The sequence below is a fragment of the Hemitrygon akajei genome, chromosome 29 (genome assembly GCF_048418815.1).
Source record: "Hemitrygon akajei chromosome 29, sHemAka1.3, whole genome shotgun sequence".
In the NCBI taxonomy this organism is placed as follows: Eukaryota; Metazoa; Chordata; class Chondrichthyes; order Myliobatiformes; family Dasyatidae; genus Hemitrygon; species Hemitrygon akajei.
In genome coordinates this window covers 45,870,466-45,887,360 of record NC_133152.1, presented here as the reverse complement: position 1 = coordinate 45,887,360, position 16,895 = coordinate 45,870,466, and the positions used below count along the sequence as shown (strand labels likewise).

Sequence of the window (16,895 nt, the reverse complement as noted above, 5' to 3'; positions counted from 1 at the left end):
ACGCTGCTCCCTGAAGATGTCCTGAAGAGCCTCCTTCAGGAGGCTGAACCCACAGAGAGCATCTGACCAAAATGGGGTATTTAGCTGAGTACTAAAGGTGTGCAGATCAACAGGCTGGAGTATTCACTGAGATCTTTAATCACTCACTTTGGCAGTCAGATACCCACTTATTTAAGCAGACTTCACTCATACTGATGTCTGTGAACAATGTGGTAACCAGCGTCAATGACTATCTGCCAGAAGCACTTACATCCGTAGTGATGAAGAGTTTTGACAGGTTGGTGATGAAGCATATCAACTCCTGCCTGAGGAGCAACTTGCATCTGTACCAATTTACCTAATGGCGCAAGAGGTCCACAGCAGATGCCATTTCATTGGCTCTTACATTGCATACATCAGGATGCTCTTTATCAACTACACTCAGCATTCAATACCATCATCCACTCAAGACTAATCAATAAGTTTCAAGACCTTGGCTTCATACCTTCTTGTGCAATTGAATTCTCGATGTCCTCAGTTCAGTTGGCAACAACGGTCTCCATCAGCACAGGTGCACCATAAGGCTGTGTGCTCAGCCCCCTGCTCTACGTGCTTTACACTTATGACTGGGTGACGAAGCACAGCTCCAATGCCATATTCAAGCTTGCTGGTGACACCACTGTCATTGGTCGAACCAAAGGTGATGATAAATCAGCATATAGGAGGGAAAATGAAAATCTGGCTGGCCGCAACAACCTCCCACTCAATGTCAGTAAGACCAAGGCGCTGATTGTTGACTTCAGGAGGAGGAAACCAGAGGTCCATGAGCCTGTCCTCATCGGTGGAGAGTTTAAATTCCTCAGAATGATCATTTCAAAGGATCTGTCCTGGGCGCAGCACATAAATGCAATTATGAAGAAGCACGGCAGCGCCTCTACTTTCGTAAGAGTTTGTGAAGATTCGGCATGACACCTAAAAATCTGACAAGTTTCTACAGCTGTGTGGTGGAGAGTATATTGACTGGCTGCATCATAACCTGGAATGGAAACACCAATGCCTTTGAACAGAAAATCCTACAACAAGAAGTGGATCATGGGTATCATAGGTAAAGCCTTCCCCACCATTGAACACATCTACACTGAGTGTTATCACAGGAAAGCAGCACCCCTACCCCCAACTCTCTTCTCACTACTGCCATCAGGAAGAAGGCACAGGATCCTCAGGTCTCAGTCTACCAGCTTCAGAAACAGATATTGCCCCTCACCACCAGGCTCTTGAACAACAGAGGATAACTCCACTCAACTTCATTTGCCCCATTACTGAATTATTCGCACAACCTATGGACTCACTTTCCAGGATTCTTCATCCCATAATCTCCATATTTATTACTTATTCATAAATTATTATTTAATTGGTGCAGTCTTTCATTGATTCTATTATGGTTATTAGATTTACTGAGTATATGAGCAAGAAAATGAATCTCAGGATTGCTGTATATATACTTTGATAATACATTTACTTTGAACTTTGAACTAATAAAAGCTGTTCAAATCGATATTGCAGGGATCTTGGTAAGGCAGTTGGTTATTCAAAATTCAAATGCAAATTGTTGGGGGGTGTGAACCAAACTGAAGAGACTGGGGAAGCGGAGGTTAGCTCACAAATAGAGAAAGCTTGTAGACAGTGCGAGAGGGAGGACAGGCAGATGATTGAGAAGGGATGCGCTCAGACCGAAGGCTTGAGATGTGTCTATTTTAATGCAAGGAATGTTGTGAACAAAGTGGATGAGCTTAGAGCGTGGATCAGTACTTGGAGATATGATGTGATGAGGAATTTACTTCAGTATTCACTATGGAAAAGGATCTCAGTGACTGTAGTGATGACTTGCAGCAGACTGATAAGCTTGAGCATGTAGATACTAAGAAAGAAGATGTGCTGGAGCTTTCAGAAAACATCAAGTTGGATAATTCGCCGGGACCGGACGAGATGTACCCCAGGCTACTGTGGGAGGCGAGGAAGGAGATTGTTGAGCCTCTGGCGATGATCGTTGCATCATCATTTGGGACGGGAGAGGTTCTGGAGGATTGGAGGGTTGCAGATGTTGTTCCCTTATTCAAGAAAGGGAGTAGAGATACCCAGGAAATTATAGACCAGTGAGTCATACCTCAGTGGTTGGTAAGTTGATGGAGAAGATCCCGAGAGGCAGGATTTATGAACATTTGGAGAGGTATAATATGATTCGGAATAGTCAGCATGGCTTTGTAAAGGGCAGGTTGTGCCCTACGAGCCTGATTGAATTTTTTGAGGATGTGACCAAGCACATTAATGAAGATAGAGCAGTAGATGTAGTGTATATGGATTTCAGCGAGGCATTTGATAAGGTACCCCATGCAAGGCTTACTGAGAAAGTAAGGAGGCATGGGATCTAAGGGGACATTGCTTTGTGGATCCAGAACTGGCTTGCCCACAGAAGGCAAACAGTGTTTGTAGAAGGGTCATATTCTGCATGGAGGTCAGTGACCAGTGGTGTGCCTCAGGGATCTGCTCTGGGACCCCTACTCTTTGTGATTTTTATAAATGACCTGGATGAGGAAGTGGAGGGATGGGTCAGTAAGTTTGCTGATGACACAAAGGTTGGAGATGTTGTGGATAGTGTGGAGGGCTGTCAGAGGTTACAAAGGGACATTGATAGGATGCAAAACTGGGCTGAGAAGTGACAGATGGAGTTCAACCCAGATAAGTGTGAAGTGGTTCATTTTGGTAGGTGAAATATGATGGCAGAATATAGTATTAATGGTAAGACTCTTGGCAGTGTGGAGGATCAGTGGGATCTTGGGGTCGGAGTCCATAGGACACTCAAAGCAGCTGCGCAGGTTGACTCTGTAGTTAACAAGGCATATGGTGTATTGGCCTTCATCAATTGTGGAATTGAGTTTAGGAGCCAAGAGGTAATGTTGCAGCTATATAGGACCCTGGTCCGACCCCACTTGGAAGTACTGTGCTCAGTTCTGGTTGCCTCACTACAGGAAGGAGGTGGAAGCCATAGAAAGGGTGCAGAGGAGATTTACAAGGATGTTGCCTGGATTGGGGAGCATGTCTTATGAGGATAGGTTGAGTGAACTCAGCCTTTTCCCCTTGGAGCGACAGAGGATGAGAAGTGACCTGATAGAGGTGTACAAGATGATGAGAGGTATTGGTTGTGTGGATAGTCAGAGACTTTTTCCCAGGACTGAAATGGTTGCCACAAGAGGACACAGGTTTATGGTGCTGGGGAGTAGGTACAAAGGAGATGTCAGGGGTAAGTTTTTTTACTCAGAGTGGTGAGTGTGTGGAATGGGCTGCTGGTAACGATGGTGGAGGCGGATATGATAGGGTCTTTTAAGAGGCTTTTAGATAGGTACATAGAGCTTAGTAAAATAGAGGGCTATAGGTAAGCCTAGTAATTTCTAAGGTAGGTACATGTTCGGCACAACTTTGTGGGATGAAGGGCCTATATTGTGTCTATGTTTCTATGTTTCTAAAACGCAGATGGTTAAGGGATGGATGGGGATGGGGGGTGGGGAGGAGGTAGCAATTACCACTTCAAGGAGAACAGATTTACAAAATGTGAAAACAATCAGCAAGTTTCTCTGTCCACAGATGTTGCCTAACCTATGGCGTGTTTTTGACTTCAGATTTCCAAAATCTGCTTGGTTTTATTGTAAAAATAAATTTTTCAATATTGCTTTCCCTTGCACTACCTCGGTGCACTGAAATGATGAAGTGATTCATCTGGATGGCAGTCAAATCAAAGTATTTTGCTCTCCCACGGTATGTGTGGAAATACTAGTATCAGTCTGATTGAGATTCATACAGCAGTATAGTATAGGAATGAGTCTTTCAGCTCACAACACAATGCCAACATAAATTAATCCCTTCTACCCGCACGTGATCAATATCCCTCCACATGTTGCACATCCACGTGCCACTATCACGAGGAAATCTGCAGATGCTGGAAATCAAGTAACACACACAAAATGCTGGTGGAACACAACAGGCCATCTATAGGAAGAAATACAGTCGACTTTTCTAGCCGAGACCCTTCATCAGGACTAACTGAAAGAAAAGATAGTAAGAGATTTGAAAGTAGGAGGGGAAGGGGGAAATCCAAAATGCTAGGAGAAGACCGGAGGGGGAGGGATAAAGCTAAGAGCTGGAAAGGTGATTGGCAAAAGGGATACACAGCTGGAGAAGGGAAAGGATCATGGGACGGGAGGCCTAGGGAGAAAGAAAGGGGGAGGGGACCACCAGAGGGAGATGGAGAACAGTCAAGCAGTGATAAAGAGAGGGGCAGAGAGAGAAAACAAGGGGAGGAATAATAAATAAATAAGGGATAGGGTAAGAATGAGAGGAGGGGCATTACCAGAAGTTAGAGAAATCAATGTTCATGCCATCATTCGTGCCTTTTGCCAATCAACTTTCCAGCTCTTAGCTTTATCCCTCCCCCTCCTGTCTTCTCCTATCATTTCGGATTTCCCCCTCCCCCTCCCCCTCCCACTTTCATATCTCTTACTTCTTTTCTTTCAGTTAGTCCTGACGAAGGGCCTCGGCCTGAAACGTCGACTGTACTTCTGCCTATAGATGCTGCCTGGCCTGCGTTTTGTGTGTGTTGAATGCCACTGTCAGGTCTGCTTGCACCTGAACTCCTGGCAACACGTCCTTTTGTGTAATCCTCTTGAAACTTTTCCCCTCTCACTTTAAAGCTATCATCATCATCATTATTATTATGTGCCACGTCGCATGCCATGGCCAATCATAGTCTATTGACCATGATCGTTCTTGGCAAATTTTTTCTACTGAAGTGGTTTCCCATTGTCTTCTTCTGGGCCGTGTCTTTACGAGACGGGTGACCCCGGCCATTATCAATACTCTTCAGCGATTGTCTGCCTGGTGTCAGTGATCACATAACCAGGACTTGTGATATGCACCAGCTGCTCGTTTGACCATCCACCACCTGCTCCCATGGCTTCGTATGACCCTGCTCAGGGGGCTAAGCAGATGATGAACCTTGCCCTAAGATGACCTACAGGCTAATGATGGAAAGCACTTTACACCTGCCACGGTAAAGACATATCTCCCAAGCCACCCATGCTATACCCGCTATCAATCAGCAATTCTGCCCTGGGTAAAAGACTGTAACTGTCTACTCCATTTCAAAGTAATTTTTATTTTACCAAAGTATGTATGTGTCACCATATTCTACCCTGAGATTCATTTTCTTGTGGGCATTCATTGTAGATAAAAAGAAATACAATAGAATCATTGAAAACTACACACAAAGACAAACTAACGGCAATTTATGCCCCATATAATTTATAAACCTCTACCAGAGCTCCCCAAAGCACCGATGTTCCAGAGAAAAGAACCCAGGTTTGTCTAGCCTCGCCTTGCGCTCTCTAATCCAGGCAGCGTCCTGGTGAACCTATCTGCATCCTCTCCTAAGCAGCCACATTCTCCTGTAATGGGCCGATCGGACCCGCATGCAGCTTAATCAAAGTTTTATACAGCTGCACTGTGACTTCCTGACTCATACCCTATACTTCTAGTGACGAATGCAGACATTCCCAAAGCTTTCTTTACAAATCCATCTACTTCTCTGTCTGCACTGCACTTTCTCTGTAACTGTGACACTTTATTCTGCATTCTGTTATCACTTTTCCTTGTACCATCGCAGTGCATTGTTGTAATGGAATGATCTGTCTGGATGGCAGGCACTGCAGTTCGAAGCAATCTGGCTCGGAGATGCCGGAAATGGCCGGGAGGGAAACTGAAACGATTTCACTACCTAAGCAAGTTAGGAACTACGAAGACTTTGAAAGTATTGACAATCATCTTGAATCTTACAATGAAAGTGAAGAGTTGGAGGATTCCATCATCTAAAGCATTGTATGAAGGCAGCCCATTATCTGCACTAATTTTGCTCATTTACAGTTAATCAAAAGAACACAGCAGATGAATTCCTCTGTTGATAACTATTAAGTACTAATACACAATTTTATAGTACTGTAATGTATTGGTAGTGCTCTAATTTGTTCTGTATTTCATTTAAATACATAGTTCAAATTATACCTTTTGGACAATTTCCATGAAACTTCAGATAATTGGGACAGCTGGTTAATTGGGCCAAAATGTACTGGTCCTGATGAGTCCCAATTAACTGGAATTCTCTGCCTATACAAATAGCAGAGGTCCAGTACAGATCCCTGCAGAACACCACCAGTCGTCACTTATCTTTTAGTCTGAATGAGTCCCATCTGCCACTATCCTCTATCTTCTATGGGCAGACTTATTCTGAACCCAAATGGCCAATTCACTGCAAATGACATGCATCTTAATCTTCTGAATGAACCTCCCATGAGGGATGTTGCCAAACGCTTTACTAAATCCACACAGACAACACCAATTTACCTATTTTGTCATTTAAATGAGGCCTTCATTTTCCCCATTAGATTACCTAAAAACAAATACAATGGAAATGTTTCAGAGGTTTATTTTAGAAAGAAACTGGCACTCCTGTTACTTAACAAGCCAGTTTGCCTGAAACAGTGTTAACTACAATCTTCTGGGAGGCAACATGCATTGGAGCGTGCGCTCGCAGAGTATTAGCATGTCGCAAATGCAATACTATGCGGTTCAGAACACAGGGGTGATAGAACCAGTCTAATAAGTTCTCAGCTGAGCCACGTTGTCACGAACAGTGAAAATCCCAAGACACTGACACTTAATGGCTGCTCACTTTAGAAGCCAATCGGAGCGTCATTGGCTGAGTGGGAAGTCACTCCTCCAATTACATGATGAACAGCAGCCGGCAATTGACCTAGAAATATAGGAACACAGGTTTCTATTTATAGAACCCCACCGAGGACCTTGATACATCCCAAAATGCTTTTATGAAGTATTACTAAGTGAAGTCACTGATAAAAGGTATGAAAGGCGACACAGCAGTGTCTGGATAATCTGCTTTGATGCTCTTGATTGAGGGAATATTGGTCAGGGCACCAGGGAGAACTTATTTTCTTCTTCTTTCAATGAACACTGTTGCATACTTAAGTCAACTTGACAGAACAAACAAGGCTTAGATTTAGTGTGTCATCTGAAAGACAGGCAGACCTCAAATCTGCTTGTCAGTTTTTAGAAAAGCATGAGATCTCTGCCTACCTCCTAATACTTTATACACTCAGTGGCCACTTTATTAGGTACACCTGTACAGCTTCTTATTAATGCAAGTATCTAATCAGCCAATCATGTGGCAGCAACTCGATATATAAAAGCATGCATACATGGTCAAAATGTTCAATTGTTGTTCAGACCAAACTTCAGAATGGGGAAGAAATGTGATCCAAATGACTTCAACTGTGGAATGATTGTTGGCGCCAGATGGGGTGGTTTGAGTATCTGAGAAACTCCTGATTGCCTAGGATTTTCAAACACAACAGTCTCTAGAGGTTACAGAGAATGGTGCAAGAAACAAAAAGCATTCAATGAGCAGAAGTTCTGTGGGTGAAAATGCCACTCTTGTTAATGAGAGAGGTCAGAGGAAAAGGGGCAGACTGGTCAAGCTGACAGAAAGCCGACAATTGTTATGATTGTAATTTCAAATCGAGTGCTTAGATAGCCTTGCATCACCTGGTCCATAGCTTTCTGCCAGAGTGCAGTTGTAAATCATACTCCAAAAATAAGCCTGTTGCAGCAATAAAGCCCTTTATTGGTGTTTATGTTGAGAAACACTTCAGACTCTTATTCCATCTCCATCTGTAGGCCTCAGCTAAGCCCACTTTGCTTAAGTGTTTCACTGCAGGAAGATGTGCAAAGATGTCCTCTATCCCGGGCAGAGGGTATTGATCTACTTTCAATACTGAGTTGATGGTGACCTTAAAATCACCACCTGGATCCTGACAGACCCATTCTTCAAGCTACTGGGACCACTGGCATTGCCCATGGGCTCCACTCAATCTTGGAAGGAATTCCTTCAGCCTCTATGTGAGGGGTTATCAGGGGTGGTATAAGGAACTGGATGGGCTTTGCAAAACTTTGGTGTGGCGTTTTCATTTAATGCTATTTTACACTAGATATGTTTGAGTCTTCCAATGCCATCCCTGAACACTGCTGTGGCATCATCCTGCACCTTTCTTAATTCACTTTCAATTGACTTTCTTGCAGGGGATGTGGATGGATCTCTAATCAAGTTGTCGTTGTCTCAGTCAATCATGACCCCATAATGCCGGCCCTCCTGTTTTTACCACATACAAGCTCAATGTGGCTTGTTGGTTGTTGGAGGCCAAGTCTCTGGATGCATTCAAGAGAGAGTTAGATAGAGCTCTTATAGATAGCGGGGTCAAGGGATATGGGAAAAGGGCAGGAACGGGGTACTGATTGTGTATGATCAGCCATGATCACAGTGAATGGCAGTGCTGGCTAGAAGGGCCGAATGGCCTACTCCTGCACCTACTGTCTATTGTTGTATTTCACTTTATGAATGTCAATCCCACAGTTATCTTTTCTCCAGTATAAGTTCTTAGCTGGATATCTGCAGGCTTCAGTACAGTATCTTTGAAATGTCAAGCAAACTCATTTTCTGAAATAGCTGCAACAGCTGAGCAGTGTCCAATACCATTTTGATTAATTTGCCACTCACTTCTGGTGTAAGCCATATAGTTAGTTTTCACAAGGTAAACTTCAAGGCTATTCAGTCCTGCATCACTCTCATCAAAATCAGATTTTTCACCAAAAGCATGCAGATTAGTGTGCTGTTTTTGAAACCATGAGTTAACTTTTTATCTTAACTTTTTCTCTTCTCTTTGCAGTCCATTTACTTTTGTCTGATATGCTCTTTGTATACGCCCTAATTTGTTGCATTTTCTGCAAGCTCCGTCTTTAAACCTACATTGGTCTGGTGTATGTGAGCCCCTGCCACAATGGTAGCAAAATTTATTCTGCCAGGTTTCTGGTTAGACATTGCAATTTTGTTCTTGCTCTTTTTCATTCCTGACTGCAACTCAATTGCATCTCCGGCTGCAGTCTCCAATGTTGCAGCGATTTCAACGACTCTTTTGAGCGCTTTCTCATAAGGTTCCACAAACTACGGTAGATGATCTCTCGGTGTATCACGACGACCATTACCAAACTGACAATGCTCAGGCAACTTCCTCAATTCAGCCACATACGCTGAAATGGACACCCCTTCATACTGATTCTGCTGATGAAACCTGAAGCTTTCTGCAGGAAGGCTTTGGTTCTAAATGCTTCTGCATTACTTTCACAAGATCAGCAAAGCTAATTTTGGTTGGCTTGGTTGGAGCAGTTAAACTTCCAGGCAAACTGTATGTCTTTAAATTTAATGCACTCAGCAAAAATGGCACTTGCTTCTTATTGGCTATTCCATTTCCTTTAAAATACTGTTCAATCGGTTTAGTGTACATATTCCAGTAATTAAACACGTCAATCTTTCTGATGTAGCCAGCCATTTCTGTTCTTTTTATAATTATCATCACCAGGTACTCATTATATGGCCCCATGAGTTCTTCCCTTTTCTGCCTTTTCTTCACTCGATCATCTTTCCTTTAGCTACTCTGGAGAAAAAAGATGTGCTTTACTTTCTTTTAACTCAACTGTTTCTTGCCATGCTTTTGTTAAATTCGAATATTTTGCTGCACTTCAACAGGTAGTCATCTTGGGTATGTTTATAACCCCCTCAATGCCTCTGTTATGCTTTGTAACTCCAAAATATAAAAATTAATTGAAAGGAAAACAATGAAGCCAGGAGTAATGTCTTAGTTTTAGTTTTACTTTAAGTGAGACATGCATGCATCACGTGGCAGAGTCATGACATATGCATTCACTTATTTTTACATATAACCCATAATGAATTATTTAAACAAACAAGAATGATTAATCGAACTACATTTACAATATTACTCAAACATTATTGAAATATTAAATACACAACAATAGTAATTCAAATAACCATGCATTACAACAGTGGTGTGCAGAAGAACATCTCTGGACACACCACACATCGAAGCTTGAAGTAGATGGGCTGCAGCAGCAGAAGACAACATCGAGCTCCACTTCTGTATCCAATAAAGTGGCCAATAACTGTAAATTCTAGCTCTCAGCCATGGAGGGGAACTTCTACCCCTCCACCATCAGATTTCTTAATGGACAATGAACCAACCCATGAACACTATCTCACTAATTTTTCTCTCTTTTTGCACGATGCAATAATTTAAATTTATACAGTGCCTATAGAAAGCATTACCCCCCCCCCCCCCCACCGGAAGTTCTCATGTTTTATTGTTTTACAACATTGAATCAACAGAAAAAGACTCTTTCATGTCAAAGTGAAAACAGATCTCCACAGAGTGATCAAAATTAATTACGAATATAACACACAAAATGAAACACAAAATAATTGATTGTATGAGTATTCACTTCTTTAATATGACGCACCAATCGGTTTTAGAAGTTACACAATCAGGTTAATAGAGATCTGTTTTTGGAGACCTGTGTGCAGTCAAGTTGTTTCAATGATTGTAGTAAAAATACACCTGTATCTAGAAGGTCCAGCTGCTCGTGAGTCAGTATCCTGGTAAAATCTACACCATGAAGACAAAAGAACACTCCAAGCAACTATGCGAAAATGTTATTGAAAAGCACAAGTCAGGAGGTGGATACAAGTAAATTTCCAAGTCACTGAATATCCCAGTTAAGTAAATCGTAAAGAAATGGAAAGAATATGGCATAGCTGTAAATCTGCCTAGAACAGGCCATCCTCAAAAACTGAGTGACTGTGCAAGAAGGAGACTACTGAGGGAGGCCACCAAAAGACCTTTGATAACTCTGGAGGAGTTACAAGCTTCAGTGACTGAGATGGGGGAAACTATGCATACAACAAATGTTGCCCAGGTTCTTCACCAGTCGCAGAGTTATAGGAGAGTGGCAAAGAGAAAGCCCTTGTTGAAAAAAACTCACATGAAATCTTGTCTAGAGTTTGCCAGAAAGCATTTGGGAGACTCTGAAAGTCAGCTGGAAAAAGGTTTTATTGTCTGATGAAACCAAAATTGGAGCTTTTTGGCTATCAGACCAAATGTTATGGTTGGCTAAAGCCATCCTACCATGAAGCACGGTCGTGGCTGGCTAAGTCAGAGTCTAGACCTCAATCGAATTGAGAATTTGTGACTGGACTTGAAAATGGCTGTTCACTCATTATCCCCATGCAATCTGACAAAGCTTGAGCAGATTTGTAAAGAAGAATGGGGAAAAATTGCAGTGTCCAGATGTGCAAAGCTGATAGAAACCTATCCACACATACTCAGGGCTGTAATTGCTATCAAAGGTACCTCTACTAAATACTGACCTGAAGGGGGTGAATAATTTGGCGTTTAATAATTATAATAAATTTAGACCAATTTGTAGAATTTTTTTTCACTTTGACGAAAGAGTCTTTTCTGTTGATCAGTGTCAAATAAGTCAAATTAAGCCCACTGTGATTCAATGTTGTAAAACAATAAAATATGAAATAGTCCGGGGAGGGGGTGAATAATTTTTATAGGCACTGTATCGATATTTCTTCTTGTAATTTATAGCTTTTAGTGTATAGCACTTACTGCAGCCACAAAGCAACAAATTTTACAACAGGTCAGTGATAGTAAAGCTGATTCTGATTTTTTAAAATTATTTTTATTTTATAATGTGTTCCTCAGCTAAATTTAAAACTATGCTCATTTCAGACCTCGCATTCCTGAATTCTGCAGCCTTCTTTAAGAGCTTTTGCTGTAAAGACTCTCAGACAACTGCATTTAAATTTGAACTTCAGATAATTCGCTTGTCTTGGTTTCCAGAAAGGTCATATCTGATTTAACATGTCAACAACCTGCTTCTGTTATTTAAAGCCTGCCAATCATGAGTTGCAGACCCATCCTCAGGCTGAAGTCCTGTGCCTCAAACAGCAAAGGTTTCTCTCAGTACTCGGGTCAGCCTCAAGCTTCTCCACGGTGCTAATTCAGGCACGGCATAAACTGGTAAGTGTGGACATTACAACCTTTCAGAATCAGAATCAGGTTTGATATCATTGACATGTGTCATGAAATTTGTTGTTTTGCGGCAGCAGTACAATGCAATACATAAAAAACTATGAATTACAATGAGAAATACAAATAAGAAAATCTAAAAATTCATGCAAAAATTAACCTGGTTCATTGGTTGGTTCAGAAATCTGTTGGCGGAGGGGAAGAAGCTGCTCCTAAAATATTGAGTGTGTGTCTACAGGCTCCTGTACCTCCTCCTTGTTGCTAGCAATGAGATGAGGGCATGTCCTGGGTGATGGGGGTCTTTAATGATGGATGCCACTTTTTGTGGCATCGTCTTTTGAAGGTGTCACCGATGCTGGGGAGGCTAGTGCCCATGATGGAGCTGACTGAGTTTACAACTTACTGAGGCCTTTTCTGATCTTGGGCATTGGCCCCTCCGTACCAGGTGCAATAAGTTAGAAGTTAGAATGTTCTCCATGAAAAACCTGTAGAAATTTACGAGTGTCTTTGGTGACATACCAAATCTCCTCAAACTCCTATTGAAATATAGCCACCGACTGCCCTCTTCATAATTGCATCAATATGTTGGGTCTGGTATAGCTCTTCAGAAATCTTCATCCACCGTTGATCACTTGACATCCAGGCACAGCCAGGAACTTGAAGCTGCTCACCTCAAAGAGCTCATGACTCAAACATAACTTGCCTTCAGTAACTCCATGCAGACGGTGCACAATCCTATTACTCTTCTCCATCATCATAGATCCAAGGATTTCCTTACCACTGATCAGCTAAAATTTGAAACAATTATGGACTATTTCATTTTGGAATACAGAACAGTTCACTTTGGAAAGTTAATTTTGAAGGTGGAATATTAGGTTCATGGCAGGATTCTTAGCAGTGTTCATGAACAAAGGGATCTTGGGGTCCATGTCCATCGATCCCTCACAACCTGATAGGGTTTTAAGAAAGTGTATATAGAACACAGAATGTAGAACAGTACAGCACAGTACAGGTCCTTTATCCGAGGACGTTGTGCTGACCTTTTAACCTACTTTACGATCAATCTAACCCTTCCTTCCCAAAGAACCCTCCAGTTTTCTATCATCCATGTTGTCAATGTATTTGCCTCTACCAACACCCCTGTTGGGCATTCCATGCTCTGTATAAAAACCTACCTCTGACATCCCCTCTATACTTTCTTCCAATCACCTTAAAATTATGTCCCTCGTATTAGTCATTTTCACCCTGGGGAAAAAGTCCCTGACTATCCACTCTTCTCATCTTGTATACCTCTATCAAGTCATCTCTCATTTTCCTTTGCTCCAAAGAGAAAAGCTCTAACTCACGCAACATATCCTTATAAGACATGCTCTCTAATCCAGACAGCGTCCCAGTAAATCTCGTCATTTGGCAAGTCCCTGTTGACTCTTACCAGTTTTTATTGATGCACCACAGAAAGCATTCTGTCTGGATGCAGAGAGGCTTGGTATGGCAACTGCTCTGTACGTGACTGCAAGAAACTATAGAGGACAGAAGACACAGCTCAGCACATCATAGGAACCAGCTTCCCCTCTATAGACTCTGTCTACACTTCTCTCTGCCTCAGTAAAGCTGCCAGCATAATCAAAGACCCCACCCAGCTCAGACATTCTCTCCTCCCCTCTCCCATCGGGCAGAAGATACAAAAGCCTGAAAGCACATACCACCAGGCTCACGTACAGCTTCTACCTCACTGTTATCAGACTGTTGAACAGACCCCTTGTACAATAAGATGGACTCTTCACCTCACAATCTACCTCGCTATAATCTTTCTCTTTATTGTTTACCGGCACTGCACTTCTTTGGTAGCTGTTACACTTTATTCTGTGTTGTTATCATGATACCTTATTCTCCCTCAATACACTGTCTAAAGATCTGATCTGGATGAACAGTGTGCAAGACAAGACTTTCACTGTATCTTGGTATGTGTGACAACAATAAATTAATTCCAAAAACGAAAACCACTCAGAGTGTCATTGACATTACTTCAGCCAATGAACTGTAAGAAACCTGACTAAATAGTTAACTGCTTGTACATGAATGCCAAATACACATTCATAGACTGAAAGATGCAGAAACAACACCATCTCCTTGCTGTAAAGACTGAGTCAGTCCCCTAGTAAGCTCAGGACGCTATGGCCAAGAATGCCTCTACCCGCCAGAAGGCTAAGGAACTTCAGCATGCTCCCAAAGACACTCGATAATTTTCAAAGATGCACCACCAAAAGCACCCCATCCAGATGTATCACAGTTTGGTAATGACAACTGCTCTGCCCAACACTGCAAATAGTTGCTGTGAACGCAGTCCAGTCCATCATACTAACCAGCATCCCTTCCACGGACTCTGGCTAAGCGTTCTTCTACCTCGAGAAAGCAGCCAACATAATCAAAGAGCCTTCTCACCAAGGTTCCCTCTAATTTGTAATGACCAGTGTGTGCAAAAATCTTGTGCTGTGCAATCTTTTGGACAGTGCCATCAAGACATGCACACTGACTAATTTCTTCAATAAAAACAGTATAAATAAGCCAGTTCTAAAATCTGCAGGTAAATCATCACAAACTCGATGTTGTCAACATCATTTGCATCAGAAATCAGTAAAGGAAATGAGATCGTGCATGATCATGAAATATACTTAACATGCCATCGAGGTAGAGAGTGACAACCTTTTGTGCACAGTTTAAATTCCTTTGTGCCTAGTAGCAAAAGATGTGGGCATGCACACATGAGCATACCTTACAGGGAATATTGTTTCTCACTCCAATCATCCTCTCTTCTTCCCCCTCCCAAGACTTTGACTAAATTATGAAGAAGGTACGGCAGCAGCTAAGACTTCTTTAGGAGATTGACGAGATTTGGCATGTCACCAAAGAATCCAGCAAAATTTTACAGATGTACCACGGAGAGGATTCTGACTGGTTGCTTCGCCGTCTGGTTTGCTCAGGATCGAAAAAAGCCGCAGACCAGCCAGCCCCATCATGGTCACTAGCCTCCCCACCATCTTCAAAACTGATGCTTCAACAAACATGAAGGACCTTCATCACCCAGAACATGCCCTCTTCTCGTTACTGCCATCAGGGAGGGGGTACAGGAGCCTAAAGACCCCTCTTCTCGTTACTGCCATCAGGGAGGAGGTACAGGAGCCTGAAAACCCCTCTTCTCATTACTGCCATCAGGGAGGAGGTACAGGAGCCTGAAAACCCCTCTTCTCATTACTACCATCAGGGAGGAGGTACAGGAGCCTGAAAACCCCTCTTCTCATTACTGCCATCAGGGAGGAGGTACAGGAGCCTGAAGACACCTCTTCTCATTACTACCATCAGGGAGGAGGTACAGGAGCCTGAAAACCCCTCTTCTCATTACTACCATCAGGGAGGAGGTACAGGAGCCTGAAGACCCCTCTTCTCATTACTACCATCAGGGAGGAGGTACAGGAGCCTGAAAACCCCTCTTCTCATTACTACCATCAGGGAGGGGGTACAGGAGCCTGAAGACCCCTCTTCTCATTACTACCATCAGGGAGGAGGTACAGGAGCCTGAAGACACACACTCAATGTTTTAAGAACAGCTTCTTCCCCTCTGCCATCAGATTTCAGAATGGACAATGGACCTATGAACACTAGCTCAGTAGTTTGCTCTCTTTCTGCACGTTATTTTTATATATAAATATATATACGGGGGGGGGGGGGGGGGGAGGGTTGATTGATAAGTTCATGGCCTAAAGTAGGAGTCAATTTTAGAAAACTTAGCACATTTATTTTTCTACATAGTCCCCTCCTACATTTACACACACAGTCCAGCGGTCGTGGAGCATACGGATCTTGGACCTCCAGAAAGTGTCCACAGTAGGGGTGATTGATAAATTCGTGGCCTAAGGTAGAAGGCGATGAGTTATACAGCTCTCATTACATGCACTCTTTGTGGTCAACTCTGAGTGATAATGCAGAAAGTTTTAAGTTAATAACATCGCCTTCTACCTTAGGCCACGAACTTATCAATCACCCCTCGTGTATATAATTGTAACATAGATTTTTTAATGTAATGCACGGTACTGCTGCTGCAACACAACAAATTTCATGACATGTCAGTGATAATAAACCTGATTCTGATTTCTAACAGGCAGAAGATAAAAAAACTCTGAGAGCACGTACCACCAGGCTCAAGGGAAGAGTCTAATATCAGACTCTTGGATGTACCTCTCTTGCAGTAAAAGATGAGCATCTGATTTCCTAATCTTTCTTGTTTGTCTGCCTGTTTGTTTATTTATTTATTTAGTTAGTTAGTTAGTTAGTTAGAGATACAGTGCCCAATGAGCCACACTGCCCAGCAACCCGCCGATTTAACCCTGGCCTAATTACACAACAATTTACAATGACCAATTAATCCACTAACCGCTACGTCTTTAGACTGTGGGAGGAAACCAGAGCACCCGGAGGAAACCCACATGGTCATGGGGAGAACGTACATACTCCTTACAGACAGCGCCAGAATTGAACTCTGACCTCCAATGCCCCGAGCTGTAACAGCGCTGAGCTGACTGCTATGCTACCGTGGCGCCCAACGGTGTCTCCTGAATTTCATTTGTCGATCTACACTTTCCCTATAACTGCAGCAGTATATTCTATATTCTGTTTTGCTTTTACAACCTTGGTGTATTTATGTGTGACACGATCTGTCTGGATGGTACACAAACAAAAGCATTTCACTCTTTCAGTACCCATGACAATAAAAAACGAATACCAATACAAGTGAAGGAGATTGAACATCAGAACAATCTCGGTCACTTACAACTATGTGAAAAGCAAGTCTGA

The 16,895-nt window shown here is 42.5% G+C and overlaps 1 protein-coding gene across 13 annotated transcripts in view; it reads right to left on the bottom strand.

Annotated features, from left to right (window-relative positions):
- agrn (agrin) overlaps positions 1 to 16,895 on the bottom strand; it is a 523,540-nt gene that overhangs the window by 193,632 nt on the left and 313,013 nt on the right. The gene's annotated exons all lie outside the window — the stretch shown is intronic.